Here is an 11,566-nt window from a genome sequence, read left to right as displayed (position 1 = left end):
AGCTGCAGCTCTGATTTGACCCCTAGCCTGGGAAATTGTGTATGCCACAGGTGCGGCCCTAAAAAGAGAGAAAAAAAGATATTCCTACTCATCCAGAGGTCCATGAAAGAGGCCCCTGGGCTGGGGCAAACTGGTCTGTGGGTTAGTGTCCCCTGGCGATGTTGCTGTGGCCATGCAGAAGTCACAGTGGTGGCTCAGATTCACCAGGGGAAAAAAATACACGCTTCCTTATCTACTTGCTTCCTTCCAAGAGAGAAGGTGCCATCTGAAAGCATTCCAGTGATTTGTGGGGGCTTTGTGAAATCAGTTATGTTTTGAATAATTTTTGTACTACTTATTCCTTAACTCGCCTGGATAAGTGAAGTGTCCGGATGAAAGGAGAGTGGTCAAAATAGACAGGAAGTGTTGCTGGAATCCACCCTCTGCCACTCACCACATAGCTCTAAGTGCTGAGCTGCTTGTTAATTCATCTGTGAGATGGGAGAATTCCTGACTTTGCAGGGTGCTTGTGGGGTGACAGTGCAGCTGGTAGGTGCCAGCTGGGGGGGACCTGTGCCACAGTACTGCCATTATCATTGCACATTCCAAGTTTCCTAAAACAAAATGTCTCATTTTGAGGTGTTTAGAAAAAAACCAACAACCCACGATTCCTTGATCAAAACAGTTTAAAATGGTTTTAAACTGTTGCCAAACTCTGAGTTGCCAAACTCTGCCCTGACTTTCTGCTCCTTCCTGACGGTTCTCATTTGCTGGTCTGTGTGGCTCTGGTGCAGACGTGTCTCACATGGAGGACCCCTGCCTCGGCTGGTGACAGCAGACTTGCCAGCCTTCTGGGGATGAGGTCATCAGACCAACACCCAGCAGGAGAAGGAGATGGCTCCCAGAAACCCAAGAATCAATGGGTTGTCCTCTTCTCAGCTTCCCTGAATTTTCCAACCACACCAGTTGTCCTAATGACTCCAGACCCTTTCCGGGGTTGAGGTTTCCCCCAAGGGTGTGTGGTTGGTGGGATCAGGCAGGTGCTGTAGAGGGCTGGTGGTGCCAGCCACCCGATCGCCCCATCCTCCTCCCAAGGAGCCAGGTGCCACCACTTCAGCTCTGCAGGAGGGAAGAGGAGACCCTGGTTCTGGGTGTGCAGGAAATTATCCCCACCCCCAGTGCCACGAGTTGGAGAGGAAGTGAGCCCCTGCACTGGGTAGTATGCTGGGGCTGGGGGGTGGGGGGCTGCATTCGAGTTCCTTCCCGACAGTATAGGTGGCAGAGTTAACCTGCCAGGCAGGCTGAGCCACTTCCTTAGAGGGAAGTGCTTGGTTTCTTTTATCTGGAAAAGAAGGTGGTTGAACTGGGTGATCTCTGAGGTCCTTTCTGGTAATGCATGTGACACTGGGTGTCAGTTCTGTGCAGAAGACACGTTAGCCCTGGCACGGCTGGGAGGCAGGTCAGAGTAGTTTGTCATCTTGTTAAACGGACTTTTTTTTTTTTTGGCCGCACACACAGCATAAGGATGTTCCCAGGCTAGAGGTGAATCAGAGCTGCAGCTGCCAGCCTACACACAGCGGTGGCAACGCCAGATCCTTAACCCACTGAGCAAGGCCAGGGCTCTAACCCAAATCCTCATGGATACTAGTTGTGTTCATTAGCGCTGAGCCACCACGGGCACTCCCTTAAATGGACTTTTTGACAGCGACATTTGCACTTCTCATTTTTTTTTTTGTAAAATTATACTTGTAGTTATTTATTTGTAACTTAATTTTATTGCGGTATAGCTGACAATGTTGTACTCATTTCAGGTGCACCACAAAATGAATCAGTCATCCCGCTCTTCTCGATTTTGTGGGTGGAACTCCGGGACGTTTCCAGTTATCTCAAGGAATCGTATTTAATTCTTAGAAAAAAATGTAGAATAAGATGAATTTCTGTTTCACTCCACTTTAAGTGGCTGAACTCTAAACCTAGTTCGTTTTCTTTTTTGGGTCCGCTGCCTCCGTGATGCATGCTGGCTTCTGCCTGGTCCATTATTAACCAGCATGTCGTCCTACCTCATTCTCTTCAGTCTTTCCTCAAGGGAGAGAATTAAGATCCTACATTCTTTTCCTAAATATTTTTGCTATTAAATCCTGAGTCTTTTCCCACAACCTGTAGGAGGGATATTAGCCTCTGCTGAGATTTACCACTCTGCTAACTGTTCTCCCAGCAGGTACTTGTGTCACAAGCTCAGCCTTGGTAACTTTAAGACATTTAACCTTGAAAACAGAAAGGTCAGCGCCTACTATCTTGCATATGTATGCTGCTATTCTACTAATTTAAGTGGGCCAAATCTCCACATACATAGCCTACAGTTGGAATTTAATTGTACATTGCCTTGTATTTTAAAAACTATAATTATGGCTAATATAACATCGTGTGTTTCAGAAAACAGAACAAAAAGGATCTTACCACCCTAATATAACTACTATAATTTATTTTTTAAAATCATTCTTCTTTCTTTCTTTATGGCTGTGCCTGTGACATGTGGAAGTTCCCAGGCCAGGTATTGAACCTGCACCACAGCAACAACCCAAGCCACAAGCAGTGACAACACCAGATCCTTAACTCCCCAAGAGAGCTCCTTATAATTTATTTTTGACACACTTTAAAACCAGTTTTAAAGGTGATACCTCACAACAGATCCAGGGGTATCAGCGGGTTACAGATAAGGCATTTGATTTTTTTTCTTCGCTTTTTTTTTTTTTTTTTTTTATAGGCCCACACCCATGGCATATGGAGGTTCCCAGGCTAGGGGTCAGATCAGAGCAGTAGCTGCCAGCCTGCAACGCAGGATCCGAGCCATGTCTGCAACCTACACCACAAATCACGGCAACGCCAGATCCTTAACCCACTGAGCAAGGCCAGGGATTAAACCTGCATCCTCATGGATGCTAGTCAGATTCGTTAACCATTGAGCCATGAAGGAAACTCCAGGCATTCGATTTTGAGATGAATAAGCAATTATGTCCTACTGTACAGCACAGGGAATTCTATCCAATCTTTTGGGATAGAACATGATGAAAAATAGTATGAGAAAAAGAATGTACATATATGTTTGACTGGATCACTAAGCTATACAGCAGAAATTGGCACAACAGTGTAAATCAACTATAATAAAAAATATACAACAGTTTGTAGGAATTTAGGAACAAAGATTATTTGTGAAACTTCAAACTTAAAGTCAGATTTCTGAAAATCTTACTACAGAAGTGTGTAAGTTCGTATGTCACATTTAACTGATGGATGATTAAAAAAAGTAAGTAGGAGTTCCCATTGTGGCTCTGTGGGTTAAGAGCCTGGCTAGTACCCATGAGGATCCAGGTTCAATTCCCTGGCTTTGCTCAGTGGGTTAAGGATCTGGCATTACTGCAAGCTGTGGTGAAGGTCACAAATTCAGCTCAGATTCTGTGTGGATGTGGCTGTGGTGTAGGTTGGCAGCTGCAGCTCCAATTCAACCCCTATCCTGGGAACTTCCATATGCCACAGGTGTGGCCCTTTAAAAAAGAAAAAAAAAGGCAAGTAAGAGTTAACATAAGGATGCTGTTGTTTCAAGCTCCCAGACAAACTCTGACTCCCAGAAAGGACTTCTTTTAGTACTTGGTGATTGCGGGAGGAAAGAAAGGACTGGCCCCAGTGACCCTGTAAGCTCTCATGGTTAAGAGCTTGCTACATACTAGTCACCATGTAAGTTATCATTAAACCTTCCCTGCGATCCCATGAGGATTGCCAGTGATCCCAATTTTCTAGAAGAGCTTAGAGAGATCACACAGTTTGCCCAGGGGCTCATAGTAGGTAGTGGATTCTAGACCCAGATCCCGGGCCATCTTGATTCTTAACGACTGGTTCTGACCACCATGCTGTGCTGCTCTGAAGGGCAGAGATGCTCCGTGGAGCTGAGCAGAGCTCCGTCTGAGTGAACCGGCTGCGACAGGCCTGGGTGCCCCAGTGCAGAGATGAAATCATAGACCTTCCGCAGCTGGGGTTGCTCCCTGAACAATCTCAGTGATTTGTCTCAGAACCCTGTTTGGCGATGTTTTTGCTTTGTAGCAATGTGTTTACTCTCTCACATTATCTCATAAATTTCGTGCAATGCTAAGCACTAGCCTTACCAGGAAATTACCCCTCTGGAACCTTTTTAAATTTTTTTATGTTAAAACAACTCAGGAGTGTCTGTGGTGGCTCAGTGGGTTAAGAACCCACCATGGTGTCCATGAAGATGCAGGTTTGATCCCTGGCCTTGCTCATTGGGTTAAGGATCCTGTGTGGCTGTGGCTGTGGCTGTGGCATAGGCCTCAGCTGCAGCTCTGATTCCACCCTAGCCTGGGAACTTCCATATGCTGCAGGTGCAGTTGTAAAAGGAATAAAAAGTTAAAACAACTCAAATATTATTTTTTCTTATACAATTAGGTTATTTTCGTTAGAGAAACACTAGGAAACTACCTTGAGAAGTAAATAGAACACCTGTAATCTAGTCGCCCAGAGAAAATATACTTCAGGTTTCTTTTCCATTTACATTTGTATATATGTCCATATAGTTGGACATTTGTTATTACTTTTTCATGATTATAAATGGTGCTATGATGAATGGCCTTGTTGCTAAATTTTTGTGCACTTATTTACTTCCTTATGATTTTCTAAAAGTGTCATTGCTGGATCAAAAATCTGAACATTATTAAAGTTTTAGAGACGTGTCACTGTATTACCAATTTATATTTCCATACCTGAGTGTGAGGGATGCCTCTGAAATCCTTGTTTGTTGTCAAGGTTGTCTTGCTGACACTGGATAGCATTTCCACTTCCACTAGCATCTTTTTAAAATTACCAAATTTACTTTGGTTGGAATTTGAAATTAATTTTCAAGGTCTCATACCATTCACTTCTCATATAATACCTTCAGTAATATTTGCAATTCAGAGTTATGTGAGTGGTTTAGAAATTCTTTCTATCATTACACTTAGCAAGTGCAGAAAAGACAGTTTTCTACCACTCTATAATCTAGGAGAACCAGAGATGAAAAATTGGTAGAGCCAGGCATTGAAACTGTTGGACCGGGGAGTTCCCGTTATGGCTTGGCAGACATGAATCTGACTAGTAACCATGAGGACACAGGTTCGATTCCTGGGCCTTGCTCAGTGGGTTAAAGATCTGGCATTGCCGTGAGCTGTGGTGTAGGTCGAAGACGTGGCTCTGATCTGGTGTTGCTGTGGCTGTGGTGTAGGCCAGCGACTATAGCTCTGATTTGATCCCTAGCCTGGGAACCTCCATATGCCAAAAGTGTGGCCCTAAAAAGGCCAAAAAAGAAAAAGAAACCGTCAGACAGGTCTTGTTCATTTATCTTGTTAGTGTACAGATAAATGTGTGTAAGATAATGTGCAAAGGCTAGAAAGTGTTTAGAATTGAAAAAAATCAAAGACTGGTCATTTCCCATCCTCTTTAGAGAACAGCCAGGGTTCAGGTGTCCTGACTCCTGTGCAGACATGAGTGAGAAGATGCTGCTGACTTTGCAGGTCTGATTCTCTGACAGCATCTCACTGTCCACCATGCCCTGGGGATCTGTTTCAGATTTTCTCCAGCCTGCATCCAGAGAAAGTTATTTTCTTTCTCAGAGCTCAGAATCAGAAGCCCTAGGTTTGAATTTCAGCTCTGCTGTTTAACAGCTTTAGCTTGCGACAGTTTCTTTGCACTCTGTAAGTCTTAAGTTTCTTCAGCTATGAAAGAGATGTATGGGCTTGTTGTGAGCAATAAAATCATGTGTGTGAAAATACTTTGTGAGCTCTATGGCTTGATCTACAATGTCAAGCTATTAATATCATTATCATTGGCCTCCCCTGGTAACTTTTGTTGAAGAAAAATATGGCCCTGGAAGAGATGGAGAGAGGGATTCCCTTACTTGCAGGTGGAGACTAGGGGAGTCAAGAAGCCTGGGTCCAGACTCTCCTGTTGGGTCCATCTGTAAAAAAGCCATCCAACCTCACTGATGGCCAGTGAGAGGGTTAGACAGATTATCTCCAAAGCCCCTGCCACTCCTGAGAACTGTGATGGAATCAGACGGCAAAGTTACGGCTAATCCGACCTGGGCATTACGTGAGGGAGTGCTCTGGACACCTGCGAAGTGCAAAGAGTGTCACAGGATAGGAAAGTCAGCAGTGGGGCCCCACCCACCCTGTTCCTTGCTTGGCATAAAACCTGCATCTTGGACATAGTTGTGTGAAATCCAAGGGAAGCCTTCTCTTCAGCTTAGGTGAGTGCTCAGGACTGCATGGCCCAGAACCTTCTCTGAGTCTTGTTTTCCCTCCTTGTCCTTTCCTCTCCATCTTCCTTTGATCTCCCTCTGGACCACCACAGAGCAGCGCTGGGCTGAGCTCCGGCTGCCCCCACCAGGGAGGTCTGGCTCTCTGCTCAGCCTCTAACTTTCCTTCCCATCTCCTCTCTTTTCTCTCTCTGGATTTCCTTCTCCTTCACCCTCTCCTTCATGCACCCTTCATCCCCTGGCCTCAGCAAAGATGAACACCTGCCCCTGCTGGGAAACCCACTCCATCCTGTCATTCTAGGGTGTTTCTAGAATGTTCAGAGAACCTGAGATTCACTCGTCATTCTGAGTCAGCCTATGCGGGAGTGAAAGTGACACACTTCTCTGAAGTGTGGTTGTTGCAGGGCTTCTCTCTGGGCCTCCTCCCTCCATTTGATACACTTCTTACTCTGCATTATCATGGGAAGCATGCAGTGATGACACCCAGAATTACTTGAATTTAGACTCATGCGATTGCTTTCCAGAAAAAGAGAAAAAACACTGAAGAAGATGTGTTACTCCCCACCCCCCATGGAAATGCACACATGGGGACACTCACACATATGTGCGCACCTTTCACGAACATCTATTTCCAAGACTGAGATTGTGGGTGTTCTTAATTTTAAAAATAGCCAATTTTTTTCATTTGTGTTGATAGGATCCTAAAATTGGAAGAGACCTTGGAGATAGTCCAGTCCAAACAGCCCCCCAATGCATCATTCTGATCTGGAATGTCACTACCAAATACTTATCAAGCTTTAGTATGACTTTCTCATGACTATCTAATCTCTCTCCCTTTAAAAAGTTTCCATGTACTTGAAAGTTTTATCTTCTCCAAAAATACTCTCCTTTAATTAAGAAGTTTTTGGATAAGTTATCTGATCTATTAGGAATTGAAAGTATTATAAGAAATGGAAAACATTCTCCTCCATCCTCTTAGGTTCAGTCCCTGGGGTCCTGCAAATTAAACTGACAAAAACAGATTTCCAAAGGATTTATTATATGTGCCTACAGAGGCCTTTGAACAAAAGAAGTGAAGACTCAAAGAAGCAGTTAGACCCAGGGGCTTAGATACCATTTTAACAAATAGTCATAAATTGTGGAGAAGTAACTAGACAAAGGAGGGAGGGGAATTTGGGTTCATAGGAGAAGTAGATTGTGGGAAATTAAGGATCTGGGGGAAGTTAATCAAAGAAAAGTGTTATTAAGTAGGGTTTGTTACACAGTCTAAAGCTGGTACCTTTTCCATCCATAAGATCTCTCCCCCTCTTTCTAATATGTCAACTTCCTTTACAAATGGAAATTTATGTTATCTTTTCAAAGGGATATTTGTACCTGGTTTTTAGACATAAATGGGAAGGGCAGAGCGCTTTTCCTGAGTCTGCTATTTCTCAACTGTCTTCAGCTCAAAATACTCCTTATGCCAAAATAACATCTTTTGTGATGGTGTATTCTGATCCCCATCATTAGCAAGAAGCTGGGCAGAAAAAGAAATGAACTAGTATGAACCTCAAATTAAATCAAGTCAAGTGAGTAAATATTCACTGAGCACCAGCCGTGAGTAGTATGTTGCTAGTGGTGTGGGTGGGCAGAAGTCATGGGTGATTCCTTCAATGAGTTTAAAATCCAGAGAGCAGACTAGGAACAAATACTTAATAACTTAAAAATCCAAAGCACATATACATAGCTGTTCAAGTGGACAGAGAGTTCCTGAGAGGGACAGACACAAGTGGATTTTGGGGCAGAGGAGACGGATTTCACGAGGGAGGGGCCAGGAGTTTAGGAAGAGCCTAAAAGAGAGAGCAGAAGTGATCTCTCCAGGAAAAAAAAAAAAAAGAAATCTGGCTTGGAAATGTTGAGGGCTAAAAATCACACATTTTGTGGAGCAGCATCTGAAAAATGAGTTTCTTTCATGGGGAAGGTTTGGGAAGGTGACTTCCTTTAAACTAGGTTGGAGCCACACATTAGATTTGGGCCAATGTCTAAGGAACTGGTGATCCAGCCCAGAAGCAAGAGTGAAGGATAAGGTTATCTTTCTGGAGCAAGACCCTCCACTCCAGCTCACCTTCCCAGAATTTTGTGGGTTGTCAGCATGGGACTCGGGGGTGGGAGCGGTGGGCGGGGGGGAGAGTCCAGGAGCAAACGTTGCTGACCTCTGGTTCCTGTGTGACCCTGGTAGAAGTAAGCTGCAGAGAAATTTTGGTGGGAGGAAGCCAGGAACATTCGACAACATCTGACAGACACCCACTTGGGCTTTCCCTGAGCCTGGTGCTCGATAGTGGATTGACTAATTTCAGCCACCTTGATGATGCAGGAAATTAGCTTGGCTGCTGAGTAAGTGAAAGTCAGCAGGAAACCCTGAGTTACTTGCCGCTCACCTGTGGGTGGCTTGGTCAGGCTGACCCAAAGTAGCGGCTGCTGCATTCAACGTGGAAAAACCTCACTTTCCTTTCTCACCATCCCTGCCCTTGCCAAGGAACCTTCCAGAGGAGGAGAATAGGTGTATGCTTATTATGTCAGAGGGGGAGCAGCTCTGAGATTTAAGGTTCTGGTTTTCTTAACGTAATCCCTTTTCAAGCACGCTTAATCCTCAGTTTCTCAGATTCAGAAAATGTAATGCATCTATCTACCAAGCCCTGCTATGATTTTGTGTTGCAAAATTGTGTTACTTTCTTTAATGTTTCCTAAAGCCATGCATCCCAGACTTTCTTTTTTCTTTTTTTTCCTTTTTGGGGCCCTACATGTGTCACATGGAAATTCCCAGGCTAGGGGTCAACTCCACAGCCACAGCAATGTGGGATCCGAGCCACGTCTGCAAACTACACCAAAGTTCACGGCAATACTGGATCCTTAGCCCACTTGAGCAAGGTGAGGGATTGAACCCTCATCCTCATGGGTACTAGTTGGGCTCATTACTGTTGAGTCACAATGAGAACTCTGTCATCTCAGACGTTCATGTGTTACAAACCACTTGGCAATTTTGTAAAAAGGCACAGTCTGATTCAATAGGTTTGGGGTTGGGGGCCATATATTTATGATTATGATTATTGGCTGCATGTAGAAATTCCCGGCCCAGGGATCAAACCCACCCCACAGCAGGGACAACACTGGATCCTTAAGCACTAGTCCACCAGAGAACTCCTCTACATTTATTTTTTGCATATATTTTCAGGGTTTTTTCTGAGTGTATTTTTATGCACACACACATATACACATGCATGTACACAGTATGCTTGTATCTACATCAAAGTAATGTTATGCTTTATATAAAGAACTGTGTCTTGATATTTTCAAAAATTGTTACAACAAAGGAATTTTTAAAGTTATTTAATTTTCTTGGAAAACAGTTTCTAATGGCCATGTAGGTATTATCATACATACATGCTAACATTTATTGAACCATTACTATTAGAAATCCAGGGTGTTTTCAGTTTTCCCACTGAATCTTGAGGGTGGATCTTGAGGGTGCTTCTCTATTTCTTCAGAACAGTTCCCTGGAGTAAAATATTTCTTTAGTTTTCCTCTTCGTATTGTTAAACACCCTACACAAAGTTGTACCAACACACTCCCAGCTGTAATACCTGAAAATGCCCCCTTTCCTTATGCTCCTGTTAATATTACATCTTTAAAAATCTATGCCAATTTAACAGGCTAAATATGAAATTCTATTTTATTTTATTGTTATTATTTTTTTGGCCACACCCGTGGCATAGGAAAGTTTCTGGGCCAGGGAAGGAATCTGAGCTGCAGCTGAGAACTATACTATAACTGTGACAACACCAGATCCTTAACCCACTGTGCCACCAGGGGCACCTCCTAGAATCCTAATTTAATTTACATTATTTGATTACTCTTGATGTTGTTAAATGGTTTTTTAAAATATATTCATTATCTACTTTCTTCTCATATAAGCTTTGCTACTTTTTCTTTTTTTTCTTTGTCTTTTTTTTTTTTTTGTCTTTTTAGGACTGCACCCTCGGGATAGGGAGGTTCCCAGGCTAGGGGTCTAATCGGAGCTACAGCTGCTTGCCTATGTCAGAGCCACGGCAACACCAGATCTGAGCCGCATGTGTGACCTACACCACAGTTCATGGCAACGCCGGATCCTTAACCTACTGAGCAAGGCCAGGGAATGAACCCGAAGCCTCATGGCTCCTAGTCGGATTCGTTTCCACTGCACCATGATGGGAACTCCTACTTTTTCTTTTTTAACTTGAGATATAATCAACATGTATATTAATTTCAGGTATAAAACAATGATTTGATATTTGTATGTATTCAAAAGGATCACACAATAAGTCTGGTTAACATCCATTAACTAAGATTCTGCCTTTTTAACAAGCTCCCAGGTTCTAACAAGTTAGATGCTGCTGGTTCTGCTCTCCCAGGTGGCGGGGGTGGGGACAACTCTTAATTTCTCCTTCCAAATTCTTGCCTGACCCATTTCTGCCACCTTCTCTCCTGAGACTCCCTTCTCGCTCCATATCACTTTGCTGCTATGTGGACATCAGAGGACTGGTTTTTCCTATAAAGGATTTTATTTTAGGCATGAGAATAATGGAAGAGAATTAAGGTGCAACATAGACAGGGAAACAATTTGAATCTGGGCTCGTGATTCTTTAAAGTTCCCTTACTACATCAGCTCCTGAAGTTTCTAACTGGCATCTCTCTCCATTTCCCTTCTGTCTGGTGAGAACTCAAGTTCCTGTTATTTGTGTGTCTGGCAATGCCCCTCTCTGCTTCCACCTTGAAAGAATAACACCCCTCCCCACTCCTGTGTTTGCCATGGAGAGAGACAGGCTCTATCTCTGCACTTTCTAAAAGGCCCAAGGAAAGTTGTCTCCAAAACAGAAGAGCCATCTGGCCTGGCATAAAGTTCACAGTAATCCTGGATGGAGGAAACTTTTTAAAAAAGATTTTTATTTTTTCTGTTATAGTTGACTCACAATGTTCTGTTAGTTTCTGCTGTACACCAAAGTGACCCAATCATACATACATATGTGTGTGTGTGTGTGTGTATATATCTATATCTATCTATCTATCTATCTATCTATATAGATATATCTACACACTCTTCTTCTCACATTACCCTCCATCATGTTCCATCACAAGTGACTGGATACAGTTCCCTATGCTATATATAGCAGGATCTCATTGCTTATCCACTCCAAATGCAATAGTTTGCATCTACTAACCCCAAACTGTCTTGACGATGATTTTCTTCTTTTTTGTCTTTTTTTGGGGGGGGGT

Source organism: Phacochoerus africanus, chromosome 9 (assembly GCF_016906955.1).
Source record: "Phacochoerus africanus isolate WHEZ1 chromosome 9, ROS_Pafr_v1, whole genome shotgun sequence".
Lineage (NCBI taxonomy): Eukaryota > Metazoa > Chordata > Mammalia > Artiodactyla > Suidae > Phacochoerus > Phacochoerus africanus.
The sequence above is the reverse complement of the archived record's forward strand: the minus strand, read 5'-3'. Positions refer to the sequence as shown.